This window comes from Chiloscyllium punctatum, chromosome 22, assembly GCF_047496795.1.
Source record: "Chiloscyllium punctatum isolate Juve2018m chromosome 22, sChiPun1.3, whole genome shotgun sequence".
In the NCBI taxonomy this organism is placed as follows: Eukaryota; Metazoa; Chordata; class Chondrichthyes; order Orectolobiformes; family Hemiscylliidae; genus Chiloscyllium; species Chiloscyllium punctatum.
This window is the reverse complement of record NC_092760.1, coordinates 28,055,976-28,083,162: the sequence shown is the minus strand read 5'-3', so window position 1 is coordinate 28,083,162 and position 27,187 is coordinate 28,055,976.

Genomic DNA, 27,187 nt, shown 5'->3' with positions numbered 1-27,187 from the left:
ACTCTCTTTCCTCACAGTTCAGTGCTTTTTCATTCAATCTGTGCTCTCAGTTCAGTGTGTTGTTTCTCTATCTGTACTCGCAGTTCAGAGTTGTTTCTCTATCTGTGCTCTCGGTTCCATGTCTTGTTTCTTTATCTGTACTCACAGTTCAGTATTATTTCTCAGTCTGTACATTCAATTCACTGTTGTTTCTCTATCTGCACACTCAGTTCAGTGTTGTTTCTCTGTCTGTACTCTCAGTTCAGGTTTGTTTCTCGATCTGTACTCACAGTTCAGTGTTGTTCAACTATCTGTACTCACAGTTCAGTGTTGCTTCTCTATCTGGACTCTCAGCTCAGTGTGTTGTTTCTCTATCTGTACTCTCAGTTCTGTGTTGGTTCACTCTCTATACTCACAGTTCAGTGCTTGTTTATTCAATCTGTGCTCCCAGTTCAGTGTGTTGTTTCTCTATCTGAACTCTCAGTTCAGTGTTGTTTCTCTATCTGGACTTACAGTTCAGTGTGTTGTTTCTAGATCTGTCCTCTCAGTTCAGTGTTGATCCTCTGTATGTACTCAGTTCAGTGTTGTCTTTCTGCCTGTACTCACAGTTCAGTGTTGTTTTGCAATCTGTTTTTACTGTTCAGTGTTGTTTCACTATCTGTACTCACAGGTCTGTGTTGTTTTTCTCTTTGTACTCTCAGTTCAGTAGTGTTTCTCTGTCTGTACTCTCAGCTCAGTGTTGTTTCTATATCCGTGATACCAGTTCAGTCTGTTGTTTCTCTATGTGTACTCGCAGTTCAGTGTTGCTTCTCTCTCTGTGCTCTCGGTTCCATGTCTTGTTTCTCTATCTGCACACTCAGTTCAGTTTTGTCTCTCTATCTGTACACTCAGTTCAGTGTTGTTTCTCTATCTGTACTCACAATTGAATGTTGTTTCACTGTCAGTCCTCTCAGTTCAGTGTTGTTTCAATATCTGTACTCTAGCTGTAGTCTTGTTTCTCTATCTGTACTCTCAGTTCAGGTTTGTTTCTCAATCTGTACTCACAGTTCAGTGTTGTTCAACTATCTGTACTCACAGTTCAGTGTTGCTTCTCTATCTGGACTCTCAGCTCAGTGTGTTGTTTCTCTATCTGTACTCTCAGTTCTGTGTTGGTTCACTCTCTATACTCACAGTTCAGTGCTTTTTTATTCAATCTGTGCTCTCAGTTCAGTGTGTTGTTTCTCTATCTGTACTCGCAGTTCAGAGTTGTTTCTCCATCTGTGCTCTTGGTTCCATGTGTTGTTTCTTTATCTGTACTCACAGTTCAGTATTATTTCTCAGTCTGTACATTCAATTCACTGTTGTTTCTCTATCTGCACACTCAGTTCAGTGTTGTTTCTCTATCTGTACACTCAGTTCAGGTTTGTTTCTCAATCTGTACTCACAGTTCAGTGTTGTTCAACTATTTGTACTCACAGTTCAGTGTTGCTTCTCTATCTGGACTCTCAGCTCAGTGTGTTGTTTCTATATCTGTACTCTCAGTTCTGTGTTGGTTCTTTATCTGTGCTCCCAGTTCAGTGTGTTTTTCTCTATGTGTACTCGCAGTTCAGTGTTGTTTCACTATCTGTAATCTCAGTTCAATGTTGTTCCTCTGCCTGTACTCACAGTTCAGTGTTGTTTCAATATCTGTACTCTAGCTGTAGGATTCTTCCTCTGTCTGTACTCTCAGTTCCGGTTTGTTTCTCTATCTGTACTCACAGTTCAGTGTTGTTTCTCTATCTGTAATCTCAGCTCAATATGTTATTTCTCTCTCTGTACTCTAATTTTGTGTTGGTTCACGATCAGTGCTCCCAGTTCAGTGGGTTTTTCTCTATATTTTATTCTCAGTTCAATGTTGTTTCACTATCTGTACTCTCAGTTCAGTGTTGTTTCTCTATCTGGACTTACTGTTTAGTGTGTTGTTTCTAAATCTGTCCCCTCAGTTCAGTGTTGTTCCTCTGTCTGTACTCAGTTCAGTGTTGTCTTTCTGCCTGTACTCACACTTCAGTGATGTTTTGCACTCTGTTTTTACTGTTCAGTGTTGTTTCACTATCTGTACTCACAGGTCTGTGTTGTTTTTCTATCTGTACTCTCAGTTCAGTGTGTTGTTTCTCTATCTGTACTCTCAGCTCAGTGTTGTTTCTCTATCTGTGCTCCCAGTTCAGTGTGTTATTTCTCTATCTGCACTCACAGTTCAGTATTATTTCTCAGTCTGTACATTCAATTCACTGTTGCTTCTCGATCTGAACACTCAGTTCAGTGTTGTTTATCTATCTGTACACTCAGTTCAGTGTTGTTTCTCTAACTGTACTCACAATTGAATGTTGTCTCACTATCAGTCCGCCCAGTTCGGTGTTGTTTCAATATCTGTACTCACAGTTCAGTGTTGCTTCTCTATCTGGACTCTCAGCTCAGTGTGTTGTTTCTCTATCTGTACTCTCAGTTCTGTGTTGGTTCTTTATCTGTGCTCCCAGTTCAGTGTGTTTTTCTCTATGTGTACTCGCAGTTCAGTGTTGTTTCACTATCTGTAATCTCAGTTCAATGTTGTTCCTCTGCCTGTACTCACAATTCAGTATAGTTTCTCTATCTGAACTCTCAGTTCAGTGTTGTTTCTCTATCTGGACTTACAGTTCAGTGTGTTGTTTCTAGATCTGTCCTCTCAGTTCAGTGTTGATCCTCTGTATGTACTCAGTTCAGTGTTGTCTTTCTGCCTGTACTCACAGTTCAGTGTTGTTTTGCATTCTGTTTTTACTGTTCAGTGTTGTTTCACTATCTGTACTCACAGGTCTGTGTTGTTTTTCTCTCTGTACCCTCAGTTCAGTATTGTTTCTCTCTCTGTACTCTCAGCTCAGTGTTGTTTCTATATCCGTGCTACCAGTTCAGTCTGTTGTTTCTCTATGTGTACTCGCAGTTCAGTGTTGCTTCTCTCTCTGTGCTCTCGGTTCCATGTCTTGTTTCTCTATCTGCACACTCAGTTCAGTTTTGTTTCTCTATCTGTACACTCAGTTCAGTGTTGTTTCTCTATCTGTACTCACAATTGAATGTTGTTTCACTGTCAGTCCTCTCAGTTCAGTGTTGTTTCAATATCTGTACTCTAGCTGTAGTCTTGTTTCTCTGTCTGTACTCTCAGTTCAGGTTTGTTTCTCTGTCTGTACTCACAGTTCAGTGTTGTTTTACTATCTGGACTCTCAGCTCAGTGTGTTGTTTCTCTATCTGTACTCTCAGTTCTGTGTTGGTTCTTTATCTGTGCACCCAGTTCAGTGTGCTTTTCTCTTTGTGTACTCGCAGTTCAGTGTTGTTTCCCTATCTGTAATCTCAGTTCAGTGTTGTTCCTCTGCCTGTACTCACAGTTCAGTATAGTTTCTCTATCTGAACTCTCAGTTCAGTGTTGTTTCTCTATCTGTACTTCCAGTTCAGTGTGATGTCTCTCGATCTGTCCTCTCAGTTCAGTGTTGTTCCTCTGTCTGTGCTCAGTTCAGTGTTGTGTTTCTGCCTGTACTCACAGTTCAGTGTGTTTTGCAATCTGTTTTTACTGTTCAGTTTTGTTTCTCTTTCTGTACTCACAGTTCACAGTTGTTTCTCTGTCTGTACTCTCAGTTTTGTCTTGTTTCTCTATCTGTACTCACAGTTCAGTATAGTTTCTCTATCTGAACTCTCAGTTCAGTGTTGTTTCTCTATCTGGACTTACAGTTCAGTGTGTTGTTTCTAGATCTGTCCTCTCAGTTCAGTGTTGATCCTCTATCCGTGCTCAGTTCAGTGTTGTCTTTCTGCCTATACTCACAGTTCAGTGTTGTTTTGCAATCTGTTTTTACTGTTCAGTGTTGTTTCACTATCTGTACTCACAGGTCTGTGTTGTTTTTCTCTCTGTACCCTCAGTCCAGTATTGTTTCTCGATCTGTACTCTCAGCTCAGTGTTGTTTCTATATCCGTGCTACCAGTTCAGTCTGTTGTTTCTCTGTGTGTACTCGCAGTTCAGTGTTGTTTCTCTCTCTGTGCTCTCGGTTCCATGTCTTGTTTCTCTATCTGCACACTCAGTTCAGTGTTGTTTCTCTATCTGTACACTCAGTTCAGTGTTGTTTCTCTATCTGTACTCACAATTGAATGTTGTTTCACTATCAGTCCTCTCAGTTCAGTGCTGTTTCAATATCTGTACTCGAGCTGTAGTCTTCTTTCTCTGTCTGTACTCTGATTTCAGGTTTGTTTCTCTATCTGTAGTCACAGTTCAGTGTTGTTTTACTATCTGTACTCACAGTTCAGTGTTGCTTCTCTCTCTGGACTCTCAGCTCAGTGTGTTGTTTCTCTATCTGTACTCTCAGTTCTGTGTTGGTTCTTTATCTGTCCTCCCAGTTCAGTATGTTTTTCTCTCTGTGTACTCGCAGTTCAGTGTTGTTTCCCTATCAGTAATCTCAGTTCAGTGTTGTTACTCTGCCTGTACTCACAGTTCCGTATTGTTTCTCTATCTGTAATCTCAGTTCAGTGTTACTTCTCTATCTGGACATACAGTTCAGTGTGTTGTTTCTAGATCTGTCTTCTCAGTTCAGTGTTGTTCCTCTCTCTCTGTGCTCTGTTCAGTGTTGTCTGTCTGCCTGTACTCACAGTTGTTTCTCTATGTGTACTCGCAGTTCAGTGTTGTTTCTCTATCTGTGCTCTCGGTTCCATGTGTTGTTTCTCTATCTGTACTCACAGTTCAGTATTATTTCTCAGTCTGTACATTCAATTCACTGTTGTTTCTCTATCAGCACACTCAGTTCAGTGTTGTTTCTCTATCTGTACTCACTGTTCAGTGATTTTTCTCGATCTGTACTCAGAGTTCACAGTTGTTTCTCTATATGTACTCTCAGTTTAGTATTATTTCTCAGTCTGTCCATTCAATTCACTGTTGTTTCTCTATCTGCACACTCAGTTCAGTGTTGTTTCTCTATCTTTACTCTCAGTTCAGGTTTGTTTCTCAATCTGTACTCACAGTTCAGTGTTGTTTTACTATCTGTACTCTCAGTTCAGTATTGTTTCTCTATCTGTACACTCAGCTCAGTGTTGTTTCCCTGTCTGTGCTCCCAGTTCAGTGTGTTGTTTCTCTATGTGTACTCGCAGTTCAGTGTTGTTTCTCTATCTGTGCTCTCGGTTCCATGTGTTGTTTCTCTATCTGTACTCACAGTTCAGTATTATTTCTCAGTCTGTACATTCAATTAACTGTTGTTTCTCTATCTGCACACTCAGTTCAGTGTTGTTTCTCTATCTGTACACTGTGTTCAGGTTTGTTTCTCAATCTGTACTCACAGTTCAGTGTGTTTTTACTCTCTGTACTCACAGTTCAGTGCTGCTTCTCTATCTGGACTCTCAGCTCAGTGGGTTGTTTCTCTATCTGTACTCTCAGTTCTGAGTTGTTTCTCTTTCTGTACCCTCAGTTCATTGCGGTTTTTCTATCTGTTCTCCGAGTTCAATGTGGTGTTTCTCTGTGTGTACTCACAGATCGTAGTTTTGTTTCTCAATCTGTACTCTCAGTTCAGTGTTGGTTCACTCTCTATACTCACAGTTCAGTGTTTTTTTATTCAATCTGTGCTCTCAGTTCAGTGTGTTGTTTCTCTATCTGTACTCGCAGTTCAGAGTTGTTTCTCTATCTGTGCTCTCGGTTCCATGTCTTGTTTCTTTATCTGTACTCACAGTTCAGTATTATTTCTCAGTCTGTACATTCAATTCACTGTTGTTTCTCTATCTGCACACTCAGTTCAGTGTTGTTTCTCTATCTGTACTCTCAGTTCAGGTTTGTTTCTCAATCTGTACTCACAGTTCAGTGTTGTTCAACTATCTGTACTCACAGTTCAGTGTTGCTTCTCTATCTGGACTCTCAGCTCAGTGTGTTGTTTCTCTATCTGTACTCTCAGTTCTGTGTTGGTTCACTCTCTATACTCACAGTTCAGTGCTTTTTCATTCAATCTGTGCTCTCAGTTCAGTGTGTTGTTTCTCTATCTGTACTCGCAGTTCAGAGTTGTTTCTCCATCTGTGTTCTCGGTTCCATGTGTTGTTTCTTTATCTGTACTCTCAGTTCAGTATTATTTCTCAGTCTGTACATTCAATTCACTGTTGTTTCTCTATCTGCACACTCAGTTCAGTGTTGTTTCTCTATCTGTACACTCAGTTCAGGTTTGTTTCTCACTCTGTATTCACAGTTCAGTGTTGTTCAACTATCTGTACTCACAGTTCAGTGTTGCTTCTCTATCTGGAATCTCAGCTCAGTGTGTTGTTTCTCAATCTGTACTCTCAGTCTGTGTTGGTTCTTTATCTGTGCTCCCAGTTCAGTCTGTTTTTCTCTATGTGTACTCGCAGTTCAGTGTTGTTTCACTATCTGTAATCTCAGTTCAATGTTGTTCCTCTGCCTGTACTCACAGTTCAGTATAGTTTCTCTATCTGAACTCTCAGTTCAGTGTTGTTTCTCTATCTGGACTTACAGTTCAGTGTGTTGTTTCTAGATCTGTCCTCTCAGTTCAGTGTTGATCCTCTGTCTGTGCTCAGTTCAGTGTTGTCTTTCTGCCTGTACTCACAGTTCAGTGTTGTTTTGCAATCTGTTTTTACTGTTCAGTGTTGTTTCACTATCTGTACTCACAGGTCTGTGTTGTTTTTCTCTCTGTACCCTCAGTTCAGTATTGTTTCTCTATCTGTACTCTCAGCTCAGTGTTGTTTCTATATCCGTGCTACCAGTTCAGTCTGTTGTTTCTCTATGTGTACTCGCAGTTCAGTGTTGCTTCTCTCTCTGTGCTCTCGGTTCCATGTCTTGTTTCTCTATCTGCACACTCAGTTCAGTGTTGTTTCTCTATCTGTACACTCAGTTCAGTGTTGTTTCTCTATCTGTACTCACAATTCAATGTTGTTTCACTGTCAGCCCTCTCAGTTCAGTGTTGTTTCAATATCTGTACTCTCGCTGTAGTCATGTTTCTCTGTCTGTACTCTCAGTTCAGGTTTGTTTCTCTATCTGTACTCACAGTTCAGTGTTGCTTTCCTATCTGGACTCTCAGCTCAGTGTGTCGTTTCTCTATCTGTACTCTCAGTTCTGTGTTGGTTCTTTATCTGTGCACCTAGTTCAGTGTGCTTTTCTCTTTGTGTACTCGCAGTTCAGTGTTGTTTCCCTATCTGTAATCTCAGTTCAGTGTTGTTCCTCTGCCTGTACTCACAGTTCAGTGTTGTTTCTCTATCTGTAATCTTTTTTCAGGTTTGTTTCTCTATCTGTACTCACAGTTCAGTGTTGTTTTACTATCTGGACTCTCAGCTCAGTGTGTTGTTTCTCTATCTGTACTCTCAGTTCTGTGTTGGTTCTTTATCTGTGCACCCAGTTCAGTGTGCTTTTCTCTTTGTGTACTCGCAGTTCAGTGTTGTTTCCCTATCTGTAATCTCAGTTCAGTGTTGTTCCTCTGCCTGTACTCAGAGTTCAGTATTGTTTCTCTATTTGCAATCTTTTTTCAGTGTTGTTTCTCTATCTGTACTTACAGTTCAGTGTGATGTCTCTCGCTCTGTCCTCTCAGTTCAGTGTTGTTCCTCTGTCTGTGCTCAGTTCAGTGTTGTCTTTCTGCCTGTATTCACAGTTCAGTGCGTTTTGCAATCTGTTTTTACTGTTCAGTTTTGTTTCTCTTTCTGTACTCACAGTTCACAGTTGTTTCTCTGTCTGTATTCTCAGTTTAGTCTTGTTTCTCTATCTGTACTCACAGTTCAGTGTTGTTTTACTTTCAGTAATCTCAGATCAGTGTTGTTTCTCCATCTGGACATACAGTTCAGTGTGTTGTTTCCAGATCTGTCCTCTCAGGTCAGTGTTGTTCCTCTGTCTGTGGTCAGTTCAGTGTTGTCTGTCTGCCTGTACTCACAGTTCAGTGTTGTTTTTCAGTCTGGTTTTACTGTTCCGTGTTGTTTCTCTATCTATGCTCACAGTTCTCAGTTGTTTCTCGATCTGTACTCTCAGTTTAGTCTTGTTTCTCTATTTGCAATCTCAGTTCAGTGTGTTGTTTCTCTATCTGTACTCACTGTTCAATGATGTTTCACTATCTGTACTCACAGTTCCGTGTTGTTTCTCAATCTGTACCCTCAGTTCAGTGTTGTTTCTCTATCTGTACACTCAGTTCAGTGTTGTTTATCTGTCTGTACTCACAATTGAATGTTGTTTCACGATCAGTCTTCTAAGTTCAGTGTTGTTTCAATATCTGTACTCTAGCTGTAGTCTTCTTTCTCTGTCTCTACTCTCAGTTCAGGTTTGTTTCTCTATCTGTACTCACAGTTCATAGTTGTTTTACTGTCTGTACTCACAGTTCAGTGTAGCTTCTCTATCTGGACTCTCAGTTCAGTGTTGCTTCCCTATCTGGACTCTCAGCTCAGTGTGTTGTTTATCTGTACTTCCAGTTCAATGTTGTTTCTCTGTCTGTGCTCCCAGTTCCGTGTGTTGTTTCTCTATGTGTTCTCGCAGTTCAGTGTTGTTTCTCTATCTATACTCTCAGTACAGTGTGTTGTTTCTCTATCTGTACTCACTGATCAGTGTTGTTTCTCTATCTGTGCTCACCGTTCACAGGTGTTTCTCTATGTGTACTCTCAGTTTAGTCTTGTTTCTCTATCTGTAATCTCAGTTCAGTGTGTTGTTTCTCTATCTTACTCACAGTTCAATGTTGTTTCACTATCTGTCCTCTCAGTTCCATGTTGTTTCACTATCTGTACTCACAGTTCAGTGTTGTTTCTCTATCTGTACTCTCAGTTCAGTGTTGTTTCACTATCTATACTCACAGTTCAGTGCTTTTTTATTCAATCTGTGCTCTCAGTTCAGTGTGTTGTTTCTCTGTCTGGACTCACAGTTCAGTATTATTTCTCAGTCTGTACATTCAATTCACTGTTGTTTCTCTATCTGCACACTCAGTTCAGTGTTGTTTCTCTATCTGTGCTCCCAGTTCAGTGTGTTGTTTCTCTATGTGTTCTCACGGTTCAGTGTTGTTTCTCTATCTGTACTCACATTTCACTATTATTTCTCAGTCTGTACATTCAATTCACTGTTGTTTCTCTATCTGCACACTCGGTTCAGTGTTGTTTCTCTATCTGTACACTCAGTTCGGTGTTGTTTTACTATCTGTACTCACAGTTCAATGTTGCTTCTCTATCTGGGCTCTCAGCTCAGTGTGTTGTTTCTCTATCTGAACTCTCAGTTCTGTGTTGGTTCTTTGTGCTCCCAGTTCAGTGTGTTTGTCTCCATGTGTAATCGCAGTTCAGTGTTGTTTTACTATCTGTAATCTCAGTTCAGTGTTGTTTCTCTATCTGGACTTACAGTTCAGTGTGTTGTTTCTCAATCTGTCCTCTCAGTTCAGTGTTGTTCCTCTGTCTGTACTCAGTTCAGTGTTGTCTTTCTGCCTGTACTCACAGTTCATTGTGTTTTGCAATCTGTTTTTACTGTTCAGTGTTGTTTCACTGTCTGTACTCACAGGTCTGTGTTGTTTTTCCATCTGTACTGCCAGTTCAGTGTTGTTTCTCTATCTGTGCTCCCAGTTCCGTGTGTTGTTTCTCTATCTATACTCACAGTTCGTTATTATTTCTCAGTCTGTACTCTCAATTCACTGTTGTTTCTCTATCTGCAAACTCAGTACAGTGTTGTTTCTCTATCTGTACACTCAGTTCAGTATTGTTTCTCTATCTGTACTCTTTCTGTAGTCTTGTTTCTCTGTCTGTACTCTCAGTTCAGGTTTGTTTCTCTATCTGTACACTCAGTTCAGTGTTGTTTTACTATCTGTACTCACAGTTCAGTGTTGATTCTCTATCTGGACTCTCAGCTCAGTGTGTTGTTTCTCTATCTGTACTCTCAGTTCTGTGTTGGTTCTTTATCTGTGCTCCCAGTTCAGTGTGTTTTTCTCTATGTGTACTCGCAGTTCAGTGTTGTTTCAATATCTGTACTCTAGGTGTAAGTCTTGTTTCTCTGTCTGTACTCCCAGTTTCGTCTTGTTTCTCTATCTGCAGTCTCAGTTCAGTGTGTTGTTTCTCTATCTGTACTCACAGTTCAATGTTGTTTCACTGTCTGTCCTCTCAGTTCAATGTTGTTTCACTATCTGTACTCACAATTCAGTGTTGTTTCACTATCTGTCCTCTCAGCTTCGTGGTGTTTCTCTATCTGTACTCCCAGTTCAGTGTTGTTTCACCATCTGCACCCTCAGTTCACTGTGGTTTCTCTATCTGTTCTCCGAGTTCAATGTGTTGTTTCTCTGTGTGTACTCACAGATCGTTGTTTTGTTTCTCTATCTGTACTCTCAGTTCAGTGTTGTTTCACTATCTGTACTCACAGTTGAGTGTTTTTTTTCTATCTGTGCTCTGAGTTCAGTGTGTTGTTTCTCTATGTGTACCTGAATTTCAGTGTTGTTTCTCTATCTGTACTCAGATCAGAGTTTTGTTTCTCTATCTGTACTGTCAGTTCAGTGTTGGTTCTCCATCTGTGCTCTCGGTTCCATGTGTTGTTTCTCTATCTGTACTCACAGTTCAGTGTTGCTTCTCTATCTGGACTCTCAGCTCAGTACGTGATTTCTCTATCTGTACTCTCAGTTTTGTGCAGTCCTCCCAGTTCAGTGTGTTTTTCTCTATTGTATTCTCAGTTCAGTGTTGTTTCACTATCTGTACTCTCAGTTCAGTGTTGTTCCTCTGCCTGTACTCATAGTTCAGTATTGTTTCTCTAACTGTACTCTCAGTTCAGTGTTGTTTAAAATCTGGACTTTCAGTTCAGTGTGTTGTTTCTAGATCTGTCCTCTCAGTTCAGTGTTGTTCCTCTGTCTGTACTCAGTTCAGTGTTGTCTTTCTGCCTGTACTCACAGTTCAGTGTGTTTTGCAATTTGTTTTTACTGTTCAGTGTTGTTTCACCTTCTGTACTCACAGATCTGTGTTGTTTTTCTATCTGTACTCTCAGTTCAGTATTATTTCTCTATCTGTACTCTCAGCTCAGTGTTGTTTCTCTATCTGTGCTCCCAGTTCCGTGTGTTGTTTCTCTATGTGTACTTGCAGTTCAGTGTTGTTTCTCTATCTGTGCTCTCGGTTCCATGTGTTGTTGCTCTATCTATACTCACAGTTCATTATTATTTCTCAGTCTGTACTCTCAATTCACTGTTGTTTCTCTATCTACCAACTCAGTTCAGTGTTGTTTCTCTATCTGTACACTCAGTTCAGTGTTGTTTCTCTATCTGTACACTCAGTTCAGTGTTGTTTCTCTATCTGTACTCACAATTGAATGTTGTTTCACTATCAGTCCTCTCAGTTCAGTGTTGTTTCAATATCCGTACTCTAGCTGTAGTCTTCTTTCTCTGTCTGTACTCTCAGTTCAGGTTTGTTTCTCTATCTGTACTCACAGTTCAGTGTTGTTTTACTATCTGTACTCACAGTTCAGTGTTGCTTCTCTATCTGGACTCTCAGCTCAGTGTGTTGTTTCTCTATCTGTACTCTCAGTTCTGTGTTGGTTCTTTATCTGTGCTCCCAGTTCAGTTTGCTTTTCTCTATGTGTACTCGCAGTTCAGTGTTGTTTCAATATCTGTCCTCTAGGTTTAGTCTTGTTTCTCTGTCTGTACTCCCAGTTTCGTCTTGTTTCTCTATCTGTACTCACAGTTCAGTGTGTTGTTTCTCTATCTGTACTCACAGTTCAATGTTGTTTCACTATCTGTACTCACAATTCAGTGTTGTTTCTCTATCTGTACTCTCAGTTCAGTGTTGTTCCTCTATCTGTGCTCACAATTGAATGTTGTTTCACTGTCTGGACTTACAGTTCAGTGTGTTGTTTCGAGATCTGTCCTCTCAGTTCAGTGGTGTTTCACTTTCTGTACTCGCAGTTAAGTATTGTTTCGCTATCTGTACTCCCAGTTCAGTGTTGTTTCTCTACCTGAACTTACACTTCAGTGTGTTGTTTCGAGATCTGTCCTCTCAGTTCAGTTTTGTTTCACTATCTGTACTCTCAGTTCAGTGTTGTCTCTCTATCTGGACTTACAGTGCAGTGTGTTGTTTCTAGATCTGTCCTCTCAGTTCAGTGTTGTTTCTCTATCTGGACTGACAGTTCAGTGTGTTGTTTCTAGATCTGTCCTCTCAGTTCAGTGTTGTTTCACTATCTGTACTCTCAGTTCAGTGTGTTGTTCCTCGATCTGTTCTCTCAGTTTAGTGTTGCTTCTCGATCTGTATTTTCAGTTCAGTATGTTGTTTTTCTATCTGTCCTCACAGTTCAGAGTTGTTTCTCTATCTGTACTCTCAGTTTACTCTTGTTTCTCTATCTGTAATCTCAGTCAGTGTGTTGGTTCTCCATCTGTACTCACAGTTCATTGTGGCTTCACTGTCTGTCCTCTCAGTTCAGTGTTGTTTCACTATCTGTACTCTAAGCGTAGTCTAGTTTCTCTATCTGCACTCTCAGTTCAGGTTTGGTTCTCAATGTGTACTCACAGTTCAGTGTTGCTTCTCTATCTGGACTCTCTGCTCAGTATTTGTTTCTCTGTCTGCAGTCTCAGTTCAGTGTTGTTTCTCTATCTGTACTCTCAGTTCAGTGTGTTGTTTCTCTATCTGTACTCACAGTTCAGTGTTGTTTCTCGATCGGTACTCACAATTGAATGTTGTTTCACTATCAGTCCTCTCAGTTCAGTGTTGTTTCAATATCTGTACTCTCAGCTCAGTGTGTTGTTTCTCTATCTGTGCTCCCAGTTCCGTGTGTTGTTTCTCTATCTGTACTCACAGTTCAGTGTTCTTTCTCTATCTGGACTCTCAATTTAGTCTTGTTTCTCTTTCTTTAATCTCAGTTCAGTGTGTTGTTTCTCTATCTGTACTCACAGTTCAATGTTGCTTCACTGTCTGTCCTCTCAGTTCAGTGTTGTTTCACTGTCTGTACTCTCACTTCAGTGTGTTGTTTTTGTATCTGTTCTCTTGATTCAGTGTTGCTTCTCTATCTGTATTTTCAGTTCAGTATGTTGTTTTTCTATCTGTACTATAAGGTCAGTGTGTTGTTTCTCTATCTGTACTCACCGTTCAGTGTTGTTTCTCTATCTGGACTTACAGATCAGTGTGTTGTTTCTAGATCTGTCCTCTCAGTTCAGTGTTGTTCCTCTGTCTGTACTCAGTTCAGTGTTGTCTGTCTGCCTGTACTCACAGTTCAGTGTTGTTTTGCAATCTGTTTTTACTGTTCAGTGTTGTTTCTCTATCTGTGCTCTCAGTTTAGTCTTGTTTCGCTATCTGTAATCTCAGTTCAGTGTTGTTTCTCTATCTGAACTTACAGTTCAGTGTGTTGTTTCTAGATCATCCTCTCAGTTCAGTGTTGTTTCACTATCTGTACTCGCAGTTAAGTATTATTTCTCTATCTGTACTCCCAGTTCAGTGTTGTTTCTCTACCTGAACTTACACTTCAGTGTGTTGTTTCTAGATCTGTCCTCTCAGTTCAGTTTTGTTTCACTATCTGTACTCTCAGTTTGGTGTGTTGTTCCTCGATCTGTTCTCTCAGTTTAGTGTTGCTTCTCGATCTGTATTTTCAGTTCAGTATGTTGTTTTTCTATCTGTACTATAAGGTCAGTGTGTTGTTTCTCTATCTGTCCTTACAGTTCAGTGTTCTTTCTCTATCTGGACTCTCAATTTAGTCTTGTTTCTCTTTCTTTAATCTCAGTTCAGTGTGTTGTTTCTGTATTTATACCCACAGTTCAATGTTGCTTCACTGTCTGTCCTCTCAGTTCAGTGTTGTTTCACTATCTGTACTCTCAGGTCAGTGTGTTGTTCCTGTATCTGTTCTCTTGATTCAGTGTTGCTTCTCTATCTGTATTTTCAGTTCAGTATGTTGTTTTTCTATCTGTACTATAAGGTCAGTGTGTTGTTTCTCGATCTGTACTCACAGTTCAGTGTTGTTCCTCTATCTGTCCTCACAGTTCAGAGTTGTTTCTCTATCTGTACTCTCAGTTTACTCTTGTTTCTCTATCTGTAATCTCAGTTCAGTGTGTTGGTTCTCCATCTGTACTCTCAGTTCAATGTTGCTTCACTGTCTGTCCTCTCTGTTCAGTGTTGTTTCACTATCTGTACTCTAAGCGTAGTCTTGTTTCTCTATCTGCACTCTCAGTTCAGGTTTGGTTCTCAATGTGTACTCACAGTTCAGTGTTGCTTCGCTATCTGGACTCTCAGCTCAGTATTTCTTTCTCTGTCTGCAGTCTCAGTTCAGTGTTGTTTCTCTATCTGTACTCTCAGTTCAGTGTGTTGTTTCTCTATCTGTACACTCAGTTCAGTGTTGTTTCTCTATCTGTACTCACAATTGAATGTTGTTTCACTATCAGTCCTCTCAGTTCAGTGTTGTTTCAATATCGGTACTCTCAGCTCAGTGTGTTGTTTCTCTATCTGTACTCACAGTTCAGTGTTGTTTCTCTATCTGTGCTGTCAAGTTCAGTGTGTTGTTTCTCTTTGTGTACTCGCAGTTCAGTGTTGTTTCTCTATCTGTGCTCTCGGTTCCATGTGTTGTTTCTCTATCTGTACTCGAAGTTCAGTGTTGCTTCGCTATCTGGACTCTCAGCTCAGTATTTCTTTCTCTGTCTGCAGTCTCAGTTCAGTGTTGTTTCTCTATCTGTACTCTCAGTTCAGTGTGTTGTTTCTCTATCTGTACTCACAGTTCAGTGTTGTTTCTCTATCTGTGCTGTCAAGTTCAGTGTGTTGTTTCTCTTTGTGTACTCGCAGTTCAGTGTTGTTTCTCTATCTGTGCTCTCGGTTCCATGTGTTGTTTCTCTATCTGTACTCACAGTTCAGTATTATTTCTCAGTCTGTACATTCAATTCACTGTTGTTTCTCTATCTGCACACTCATTTCAGTGTTGTTTCTCTATCTGGACTTACAGATCAGTGTGTTGTTTCTAGATCTGTCCTCTCAGTTCAGTGTTGTCTGTCTCTCTGTACTCACAGTTCAGTGTTGTTTTGCAATCTGTTTTTACTGTTCAGTGTTGTTTCTCTATCTGTGCTCTCAGTTTAGTCTTGTTTCGCTATCTGTACTCTCAGTTCAGTGTTGTTTCTCTATCTGGACTTACAGTTCAGTGTGTTGTTTCCAGATCATCCTCTCAGTTCAGTGTTGTTTCACTATCTGTACTCGCAGTTAAGTATTGTTTCTCTATCTGTACTCCCAGTTCAGTGTTGTTTCTCTATCTGAACTTACACTTCAGTGTGTGGTTTCTAGATCTGTCCTCTCAGTTCAGTTTTGTTTCTCTATCTGTAATCTCATTTCAGTGTGTTGGTTCTCTATCTGAAATCTCAGTTCAGTGTTGTTTCTTCATCTGCAGACTCAGCTCAGTGTGGTTTCTCCATCTGTTCTCCAAGTTCAATGTGTTGTTTCTTAATGTGTATTCACAGATCTCTGTTTTGTTTCTCTATCTGTACTCTCAGTTCAGTGTTGTTTCACTATCTGTACTCTCACTTCAGTGTTGTTTCTCCAACTGTACTCACAGATCAGTGTTTTGTTTCTCTATCTATACTCTCATTTCAGTGTTTTGTTTCTCTACCTGTACTCTCAGTTCAGTGTGTTTTTCCTCTATCTGTACTCTCAGTTTAGTGTTGCTTTTCTATCTGGATATTCAGTTCAGTATGTTGTTTTTCTATCTGTACTATCAGGTCAGTTTGTTGTTTCTCTATCTGTACTCTCAGTTCAGTGTTGTTTCACAATCAGTTCTCACTGTTCAGCGTTATTTCTCTATCTGTTTCTCTAGTTCAGTACCGCTTCTCTATCTGTACTCACAGTTCAGTGTTGTTTCTCTATCTGTATTCACAGTTCAGTGTTGTTTCTCTGTCTGTACTCACAGTTCAGAGTTGTTTCTTTATCTGTACTCTCAGTTTAGTCTTGTTTCTCTATCTGTAATCTCATTTCAGTGTGTTGGTTCTCTATCTGTAATCTCAGTTCAGTGTTGTTTCTTCATCTGCACACTCAGCTCAGTGTGGTTTCTCTATCTGTTCTCCAAGTTCAATGTGTTGTTTCTCAATGCGTATTCACAGATCTTTGTTTTGTTTCTCTATCTGTACTCTCAGTTCAGTGTTGTTTCACTATCTGTACTCACAGTTCAGTGTTTTTTTTCTATCTGTGCTCTCAGTTCATTGTGTTGTTTCTCTATGTGTACTCGCAGTTCAGTGTTGTTTCTCTATCTGTGCTCCCAGTTCCGTGTGTTGTTTCTCTATGTGTACTCGCAGTTCAGTGTTGTTTCTCTATCTGTGCTCTTGGTTCCGTGTGTTGTTTCTCTATCTGTACTCTAAGTTCAGTGTTGTTCCTCTGTCTGCTCTCACAGTTCAGTATTGTTTCGTTGTCTGTGCTCTCAGGTCAGTGTGTTGTTTCACTATCTGTACTCTCAGTTCGCTGTTGTTTCTGTATCGATACTCTCAGTTCAGTGTTGTTTCTCGATCAGCATTCACAGTTCTGTGTGCTGTTTCTCTATCTGTCCTCTCACTTCAGTGTTGTTTCTCTATCTACTCTTAGTTTAGTGTTGTTTCTCTATCTGTAATCACAGTACAGTGAGTTCTTTCTCTCTCTGTAATCACAGTTCAGTGATCTATCTGTTCTCACTCTTCAGGTTTGTTTCTCGATCTGTACTCAGTTCAGTGTTGTCTCTCTGCCTGTACTCACAGTTCAGTGTTTTTTCTCTATCTGTACTCTCACTTCAGTGTTGTTTCTCCATCTGTACTCACAGATCAGTGTTTTATTTCTCTATCTATACTCTCATTTCAGTGTTTTGTTTTTCTGTCTGCACTATCAGGTCAGTGTGTTGTTTCTCTATCTGTACTCTCAGTTCAGTGTTGTTTCGCAATCAGTTCTCACTGTTCAACGTTATTTCTCTATCTGTTTCTCTAGTTCAGTACCGCTTCTCTATCTGTACTCACAGTTCAGAGTTGTTTCTCTATCTGTACTCGCAGTTCTGTGTTGTTTCACTTTCTATACTCTTAGTTCAGTGTTGTTCCTCTGCCTGTACTCACAGTTCAGTATTGTTTCTCTATCTGGACCCTCAGTTCAGTGTTGTTTTACTATCTGTACTCAGAGTTCAGTGAGTTCTTTCTCTCTCTGTAATCACAGTTCACTGATCTATCTGTACTCACTCTTCAGTTTTGTTTCTCTATCTGTACTCAGTTCAGTGTTGTCTCTCTGCCTGTACTCACAGTTCAGTGTTGTTTCTCTGTCTGTACTCTCAGTTCAGTGTTTTTTCTCCATCTGTACTCTCAGTTCAGTGTGTTGATTCTCTATCTGTACTCACAGATCAGTGTTTTGTTTCTCTATCTGTACTCTCATTTCAGTTTTTTGTTTCTCTATTCGAACTATCAGGTCAGTGTGTTGTTTCTCTACCTGTACTCTCAGTTCAGTGTGTTTTTCCTCTATCTGTACTCTCAGTTCAGTGTTGTTTATCGATCTGTATATTTAGTTCAGTATGTTGTTTTTCTATCTGTACTATCAGGTCAGTGTGTTGTTTCTCTATCTGTACTCTCAGATCAGTGTTGTTTCAGAATCTGTTCTCACTGTTCAGTGTTATTTCACTATCTGTACTCACAGTTCAGGACCGCTTCTCTATCTGTACTCACAGTTCAGTCTTGTTTCTCTATTTGTACTCTCAGTTCAGTGTTGTTTCTCTATCTGTACTCTCAATTTAGTCTTGTATCTCTATCCGTACCCACAGTCCAGAGTTGTTTCTCTATCTGTACTATCAGGTCAGTGTGTTGTTTCTCTATCTGTTCTCTCAGTTCAGTGTTGTTCCTCTATCTGTACTCACGGTTCAGTATTGTTTCTGTATCTGTACTCTCATTTCAGTGTTGTTTCCCTGTCTGTACTCTCAGTTCAGTGTATTGTTCCTCTATCTGTTCTCTCAGTTTAGTGTTGCTTCTCTATCTGTATTTTCAGTTCAGTATGTTGTTTTTCTATCTGTACTATCAGATCAGTGTGTTGTTTCTCTATTTGTACTCTCAGTTCAGTGTTGTTTCTCTATCTGTACTCTCAGTTCACTCTTGTTTCTCTATCTGTAATCGCAGTTCAGTGTGTTGTTTCTCTATCTGTACTCACAGTTCAATGTTGCTTCACTGTCTGTCCTCTCAGTTCACTGTTGCTTCACTATCCGTGCTCCCAGTTCAGTGTGTTGTTTCTCTATGTGCACCCGCAGTTCAGTGTTGATTCTCCATCTCTACTCTCAGTTCAGTGTTGTTTATGAATCTCTATTCACAGTTCAGTGTCCTTTCTGAATGTTTTTTCAAACTTCAGTGTAGCTTCTGTATCTGTTCTCTCATTTCCGTGTGTTGTTTCTCTATGTGTACTCGCAGTTCAGTGTTGTTTCTCTGTCTGTGCTCTCAGTTCCGTGCGTTGTTTCTATATGTGTACTCGTAGTTCAGTGTTGTTTCTCTGTCCGTGCTCTCGGACGTGTGTCGTTTCACTCTCTATACTCTAAGTTCAGTGTTGTTTGTCTATCTGTCCACTCAGTTCAGTGTGTTGTTTCTCTATCTGTACTGACAAGTCAATGTTGTTTCACTATCTGTCCTCTCAGTTCAATGTTGTTTCACTATCTGTACTCACAGTTCAGTGCTGTTTCTCTATCTGTACTCACTGTTCAGTGTTGTTTCTCTATGTGTATTCACAGTTCAGTGTTGTTTCTCAGTCTGTACTCACAGTTCAGAGTTGTTTCTTTATCTGTACTCTCAGTTTAGTCTTGTTTCTCTATCTGTAATCTCATTTCAGTGTGTTGGTTCTCTATCTGTAATCTCAGTTCAGTGTTGTTTCTTCATCTGCACACTCAGCTCAGTGTGGTTTCTCTATCTGTTCTCCAAGTTCAATGTGTTGTTTCTCAATGTGTATTCACAGATCTTTGTTTTGTTTCTCTATCTGTACTCTCAGTTCAGTGCTGTTTCACTATCTGTACTCACAGTTCAGTGTTTTTTTTCTATCTGTGCTCTCAGTTCATTGTGTTGTTTCTCTATGTGTACTCGCAGTTCAGTGTTGTTTCTCTATCTATACTCAGATCAGAGTTTTGTTTCTCTATCTGTACTCTCAGTTCAGTGCTGATTCTCCACCTGTCCTCTTGGTTCCGTGTGTTGTTTCTCTACCTGTAATCTCAGTTCAGTGTGTAGTTTCTCTATCTGTATTCACTGTTCAGTGTTGTTTCACTATCTGGACTCATAGTTCGGAGTTGTTTCTCAATCTGTACTCTCAGTTCAGTGTTGCTTCTCTATCTGTACATTCAGTTCAGTGTTGTTTCTCTGTCTGTACTTACAATTGAATGTTGTTTCACTGTCAGTCCTCTCAGTTCAGTGTTGTTTCAATATCTGTACTCGAGCTGTAGTCTTCTTTCTCCGTCTGTACTCAGTTCAGGTTTGTTTCTCTATCTGTTCTCACAGTTCATTGTTGTTTTACTATCTGTACTCACAGTTAAGTGTTGATTCTCTATCTGGACTCTAAGCTCAGTGTGTTGCTTCTCTATCTGTACTCTCAGTTCTGTGGTGGGTCTTTATCTGTGCTCCCAGTTCAGTGTGTTTTTCACTATGTGTTCTCGCAGTTCAATGTTGTTTCACTATCTGTAATCTCAGTTCAGTGTTGTTCCTCTGCCTGTACTCACAGTTCAGTATTGTTTCTCTATCTGTAATCTCAGTTCAGTGTTGTTTCTCTATCTGGACTTACAGTTCAGTGTGTTGTTTCTAGATCTTCCTCTCAGTTCAGTGTTGTTCCTCTCTGCCTGTGCTCAGTTCAGTGTTGTCTGTCTGCCTGTACTCACAGGTCAGTGTTGTTTTTCAATCTGTTTTTACTGTTCAGTGTTGTTTCTCTGTCTGTACTCACTGTTCAGTGTTGTTTCTCTATCTGTACTCACAGTTCACAGTTGTTTCTCTATATGTTCTCTCAGTTTAGTCTTGTTTCTCTATCTGTAATCTCAGTTCAGTGTGTTGTTTCTCTCTATGTACTCACAGTTCAATGTTGTTTCACTATCTGTCCTCACAGTTAAATTTTGTTTCACTATCTGTACTTACAGTTCAGTGTTGTTTCTCTATCTGTACTCATAGTTCAGTGTTATTTCTCTATCTGTACACTCAGTTCACTGTTGTTTCTCTGTCTGTACTCACAATTAAATATTGTTACACGATCAGTCCTCTCAGTTCAGTGTTGTTTCATTATCTGTACTGTGGCTGTCGTCTTCTCTCTCGCTGTCCTCTCAGTTCTTTGTGTTGTTTCTCTGTCTGTCCTCACAGTTAAATGTTGTTTCACTATCTGTACTTTCTGTTCAGTGTTGTTTCTCTATCTGTACTCATAGTTCAGTGTTGTTTCTCTATCTGTACACTCAGTTCAATATTGTTTCTCTGTCTGTACTCACAATTAAATGTTGTTTCACTATCAGTCCTCTCAGTTCAGTGTTGTTTCAATATCTGTACTGTGGCTGTAGTCTTCTTTCTCTGTCTGTACTCTCAGTTCAGGTTTGTTTCTCTATCTGTACTCACAGTTCAGTGTTGTTTTACTAACTGTACTCACAGTTCAGTGCTGCTTCTCTGTCTGGACTCTCAGCTCAGTGTGTTGTTTCTCTATTTGTACTCTCAGTTCTGTGTTGGTTCTTTGTCTGTGCTCACAGTTCAGTCTGTTTTTCTCTCTGTGGACTCGCAGTTCAGTGTTGTTTTACTGTCTGTAATCTCAGTTCAGTGTTGTTCCTCTGCCTGTACTCACAGTTCAGTATTGTTTCTCTATCTGTAATCTCAGTTCAGTGTTGTTTCTCTATCTGGACTTACAGTTCAGTGTGTTGTTTCTTGATCTGTCCTCTCAGTTCACTGTTGTTCCTCTCTGTCTGTGCTCTGTTCAGTGTTGTCTGTCTGCTTGTACTCTCAGTTCAGTGTTGTTTTTCAATCTGTTTTTACTGTTCAGTGTTGTTTCTCTATCTGTACTCACTGTTCAATGTTGTTTCACTATCTGTCCTCACAGTACAATGTTGTTTCACTATCTGTACTCACAGTTTAGTGTTGTTTTTCTATCTGTCCTCTCAGCTTCGTGGTGTTTCTCAATCTGTACACTCAGTTCAGTGTTGTTTCTCTATCTGTACACTCAGTTCACTGTTGTTTCTCTGTCTGTACTCCCAATTGAATGTTGTTTCACTATCAGTCCTCTCAGTTCAGTTTTGTTTCAATATTTGCACTCTAGCTGTAGTCTTCTTTCTCTGTCTCTGCTCTCAGGTCAGGTTTGTTTCTCTATCTGTAGTCACAGTTCTGTGTTGGTTCATCATCTGTACTCCCAGTACAGTGTGTTTTTCTTTATGTGTACTCGCAGTTCAGTGTTGTTTCTCTGACTGCACTCACAATTGAATGTCGTTTCACTATCAGTCCTCTCAGTTCAGTGTTGTTTCAATATCTGTACTCTAGCTGTATTCTTCTTTCTCTGCCTGTACTCTCAGTTCAGGTTTGTTTCTCAATCTGTACTCACAGTTCAGTGTTGTTTTACTAACTGTACTCACAGTTCAGTGTTGGTTCTCTATCTGGACTTTCAGCTCAGTGTTGGTTATTTATCTGTGCTCCCAGTTCAGTGTTTTTTTTTGTGAACTCGCAGTTCAGTGTTGTTTCACTATCTGTAATCTCAGTTCAGTGTTGTTCCTCTGCCTGTACTCACAGTTCAGTATTGTTTCTCTATCTGTAATCTCAGTTCAGTGTTGTTTCTCAATCTGGATTTACAGTTCAGTGTGTTGTTTCTAGATCTGTCCTCTCAGTTCAGTGTTGTTCCTCTCTGTCTGTGCTCAGTTCAGTGTTGTCTGCCTGCCTGTACTCACAGTTCATTGTTGTTTTGCACTCTGTTTTTACTGTTCAGTGTTGTTTCTCTATCTGTACTCATTGTTCAGTGTTGTTTCTCTATCTGTACTCACATTTCAATGTTTTTTTTGTACTCAGAGTTCAGTGTTGTTTCAGTATCTGTAATCTCAGTTCAGTGTTGTTCCTCTGCCTGTACTCACAGTTCAAGTATTGTTTATCTGTAATCTCAGTTCAGTGCTGTTTCTCTATCTGGATTTACAGTTCAGTGTGTTGTTTCTAGATCTGTCCTCTCAGTTCAGTGTTGTTCCTCTCTGTCTGTGCTCAGTTCAGTGTTGTCTGTCTGCCTGTACTCACAGTTCAGTGTTGTTTTGCAATCTGTTGTTCGTCTTTTGTGTTGATTCTCTATCTGTACTCACTGTTCAGTGTTGTTTCTCTGTCTGTACTCACAGTTCACAGTTGTTTCTTTATCTGTTCTCTCAGTTTAGTCTTGTTTCTCTATCTGTAATCTCAGTTCAGTGTATTGTTTCTCTATCTGTCCTCACTGTTCAATGTTGTTTCACGATCTGTATTCACAGTTCACAGTTGTTTCTCTATATGTATTCACAGTTCAGTGTTGTTTCTCAATTTGTACACTCAGTTTAGTGTTGTTTCTCTATCTGTACACTCAGTTCACTGTTGTTTCTCTGTCTGTACTCAAAATTGAATGTTGTTTCACTATTAGTCCTCTCAGTTCAGTGTTGTTTCAATATCTGTACTCTAGCCGTCGTCTACTTTTTCTGTCTGTACTCTCAGTTCAGGTTTGTTTCTCAATCTGTACTCACAGTTCAGTGTTGTTTCTCTATCAGTACCCACAGTTCAGTGTTGCTTCTCTATCTGGACACTCAGCTCAGTGTGTTGTTTCTCTATCTGTACTCTCAGTTCTGTGTTGGTTCTTTTTCTGTGCTCCCAGTTCAGTGTGTTTTTCTCTATGTGTACTCGCAGTTCAGTGTTGTTGCACTATCTGTAATCTCAGTTCAGTGTTGTTACTCTGCCTGGACTCACAGATCCGTATTGTTTCTCTATGTGTAATCTCAGTTCAGTGTTGTTTCTCTATCTGGACTTACATTTCAGTGTGTTGTTTTTCAATCTGTTTTTACTGTTCAGTGTTGTTTCTCTGTCTGTACTCACTGCTCAGTGTTGTTTCTCTATCTGTACTCACAGTTCGCAGTTGTTTCTCCATCTGTACTCTCAGTTTAGTCTTGTTTGTCTATCTGTAATCTCAGTTCAGTGTGCTGTTTCTCTATCTGTACTCACAGTTCAATGTTGTTTCACTATCTGTACTCATAGTTCAGTGTTGTTTCTCAATCTGTACTCTCAGTTCAGTGTTGTTTCTCTATCTGTACACTCAGATCAGTGTTGTTTCTCTGTCTGTACTCACAATTGAATGTTGTTTCACTATCAGTCCTCTCAGTTCAGTGTTGTTTCAATATCTGTACTCTAGCTGTAGTCTTCTATCTCTGTCTGTCCTCTCAGTTCAGGTTTGTTTCTCTATCTGTACACACAGTTCAGTGTTGTTTTACTAACTGTACTCACAGTTCAGTGTTGCTTCTCTATCCGGACTCTCAGCTCAGTGTGTTGTTTCTCTATCTGTACTCTCAGTTCTGTGTTGGTTCTTTATCTGTGCTCCCAGTTCAGTCTGTTTTTCTCTGTGTGGACTCGCAGTTCGGTGTTGTTTCACTATCTGTAATCTCAGTTCAGTGTTGTTCCTGTGCCTGTACTCACAGTTCAGGTTTGTTACTCTATCTGTAATCTCAGTTCTGTGTTGTTTCTCTGTCTGTGCTAAGTTCAGTGTTCTCTGTCTGCCTGTACACAGAGTTCAGTGTTGTTTTTCAATCTGTTTTTACTGTTCAGTGTTGTTTCTCTATCCGGACTCACTGTTCAGTGTTCTTTCTCTGTCTGCACTCACAGTTCGCAGTTGTTTGTCTGCCTGTACTGCCTGTTTAGTCTTGTTTCTCTAACTGTAAACTCATTTCAGTCTGTTGTTTCACTATCTGTACTCACAGTTCAATGTTGTTTCACTATCAGTCCTAACAGTTCAATGTTGTTTCACTATCTGTATTCACAGTTCAGTATTGTTTCTCTATCTGTTCTCTCAGCTGAGTGGGTTTTCTCTATTAGTACTCACAGTTCAGTGTTGTTTCTCAATCTGTACACTCAAGTTCAGTGTTGTTTCTCTATCTGTTCACTGCTGTATCTCTGTCTGTACTCACAATTGAATGTTGTTTCACTATCAGTCCTCTCAGTTCAGTGTTGTTTCAATATCTGTACTCGAGCTGTAGTCTTCTTTCTCTGTCTGTACTCTGAATTCAGGTTTGTTTCTCTATCTGTACTCACAGTTCAGTGTTGTTTTACTATCTGTACTCACAGTTCAGTGTTGCTTCTCTCTCTGGACTCACAGCTCAGTGTGTTGTTTCTCTATCAGTACTCTCAGTTCTGTGTTGGTTCTTTATCTGTGCTCACAGTTCAGTCTGTTTTTCTCTATGTGTACTCGCAGTTCAGTGTTGTTTCCCTATCTGTAATCACAGTTCAGTGTTGTTACTCTGCCTGTACTCACAGTTCCGTATTGTTTCTCTATCTGTAATCTCAGTTCAGTGTTATTTCTCTATCTGGACTTACAGTTCAGTGTGTTGTTTCTAGATCTGTCCTCTCAGTACAGTGTTGTTCCTCTCTGTCTGTGCTCCGTTCAGTGTTGTCTGTCTGCCTGTACTCACAGTTCAGTGTTGTTTTGCAATCTGTTTTTACTGATCAGTGTTCTTTCTCTATCTTTACTCACTGTTCAGTGTTCTTTCTCTATCTGTACTCACAGTTCGCAATTGTTTCTCTATCTGTTCTCTCAGTTTAGTCTTATTTCTCTATCTGTAATCTCAGTTCATTGTTGTTTCTCCATCTGGACTTACAGTTCAGTGTGTTGTTTCTAGATCTGTCCTCTCAGTTCAGTGTTGTTTCTCCATCTGTGCTCTTGGTTCCGTGAGTTGTTTCTCTATCAGTACTCACAGTTCAGTGTTGTTTCTCTATCTGTACTCACAACTGAATGTTGTTTCACTATCAGTCCTCTCAGTTCAGTGTTGTTTCAATATCTGTACTCACAGTTCAGTGTTGTTTCAATATCTGTACTCTAGCTGTAGTATTCTTTCTCTGTCTGTACTCTCAGTTCCGGTTTGTTTCTCTATCTGTACTCACAGTTCAGTGTTGTTTCTCTATCTGTACTCTCAGATCAATATGTTATTTCTCTCTCTGTACTCTCATTTTGTATTGGTGCACGATCGGTGCTCCCAGTTCAGTGGGTTTTTCCCTATATTTTATTCTCAGTTCAATGTTGTTTCACTATCTGTACTCTCAGTTCAGTGTTGTTTCTCTGTCTGGACTTACTGTTTAGTGTGTTGTTTCTAAATCTGTCCCCTCAGTTCAGTGTTGTTCCTCTGTCTGTACTCAGTTCAGTGTTGTCTTTCTGCCTGTACTCACACTTCAGTGATGTTTTGCACTCTGTTTTTACTGTTCAGTGTTGTTTCACTATCTGTACTCACAGGTCTGTGTTGTTTTTCTATCTGTACTCTCAGTTCAGTATTGTTTCTCCATCTGTACTCTCAGCTCAGTGTTGTTTCTCTATCTGTGCTCCCAGTTCAGTGTGTTATTTCTCTATCTGCACTCACAGTTCAGTATTATTTCTCAGTCTGTACATTCAATTCACTATTGCTTCTCTATCTGCACACTCAGTTCAGTGTTGTTTATCTGTCTGTACACTCAGTTCAGTGTTGTTTCTCTAACTGTACTCACAATTGAATGTTGTCTCACTATCAGTCCGACCAGTTCAGTGTTGTTTCAATATCTGTACTCTAGCTGTAGAATTCTTTCTCTGTCTGTACTCTCAGTTCAGGTTTGTTTCTCGATCTGTACTCACAGTTCACTGTTGTTTTACTATCTGTACTCACAGTTCAGTGTTGCTTCTCTATCTGGACTCTCAGCTCAATGTGTTGTTTCTCGATCTGTACTCACTGTTCAGTGTTGTTTCTCGATCTGTACTCACAGTTCACAGTTGTTTCTCTATCTGTACTCTCAGGTTAGTCTTATTTCTGTATCTGTAATCTCAGTTCAGTGTGTTGTTTCTCTATCTGTACTCACAGTTCAATGTTGTTTCACTGTCTGTCCTCACAGATCAATGCTGTTTCTCTCTTTGTACTCACAGTTCAGTGTTGTTTTACTATCTGTACTCACAGTTCAGTGTTGCTTCTCTCTCTGGACTCTCAGCTCAGTGTGTTGTTTCTCTATCTGTACTCTCAGTTCTGTGTTGGTTCTTTATCTCTGCTCCCAGTTCAGTGTGTTTTTCTCTCTGTGTACTCGCAGTTCAGTGTTGTTTCTCTTTCTGTAATCTCAGTTCAGTGTTGTTCCTCTGCCTGTACTCACACTTCAGTATTGTTTCTCTATCTGGACTTACAGTTCAGTGTTGTTCCTCTCTGTCTGTGCTCCGTTCATTGTTGTCTGTCTGCCTGTACTCAGTTGTTTCTCTATGTGTACGCGCAGTTCAGTGTTGTTTCTCTATCTGTGCTCTCGGTTCCATGTGTTGTTTCTCTATCTGTACACACAGTTCAGTATTATTTCTCAGTCTGTACATTCAATTCACTGTTGTTTCTCTATCTGCACACTCAGTTCAGTGTTGTTTCTCTATCTGTACTCACTGATCAGTGTTTTTTCTCGATCTGTACTCACAGTTCACAGTTGTTTCTCTATCTGTACTCTCAGTTTAGTATTATTTCTCAGTCTGTCCATTCAATTCACTGTGGTTTCTCTATCTGTACTCACGGTTCAGTATTATTTCTCAGTCTGTACATTCAATTAACTGTTGTTTCTCTATCTGCAAAATCAGTTCAGTGTTGTTTCTCTATCTGTACTCTGTGTTCAGGTTTGTTTCTCAATCTGTACTCACAGTTCAGTGTTGTTTTACTATCTGTACTCACAGTTCAGTGCTGCTTCTCTATCTGGAGTCTCAGCTCAGTGGGTTGTTTCTCTATCTGTACTCTCAGTTCTGAGTTGTTTCTCTTTCTGTACCCTCAGTTCAGTGCGGTTTCTCTATCTGTTCTCCGAGTTCAATGTGGTGTTTCTCTGTGTGTACTCACAGATCGTAGTTTTGTTTCTCAATCTGTACTCTCAGTTCAGTGTTGGTTCACTCTCTATACTCACAGTTCAGTGCTTTTTTATTCAATCTGTGCTCTCAGTTCAGTGTGTTGTTTCTCTATCTGTACTCGCAGTTCAGAGTTGTTTCTCTATCTGTGCTCTCGGTTCCATGTCTTGTTTCTTTATCTGTACTCACAGTTCAGTATTATTTCTCAGTCTGTACATTCAATTCACTGTTGTTTCTCTATCTGCACACTCAGTTCAGTGTTGTTTCTCTATCTGTACTCTCAGTTCAGGTTTGTTTCTCAATCTGTACTCACAGTTCAGTGTTGTTCAACTAT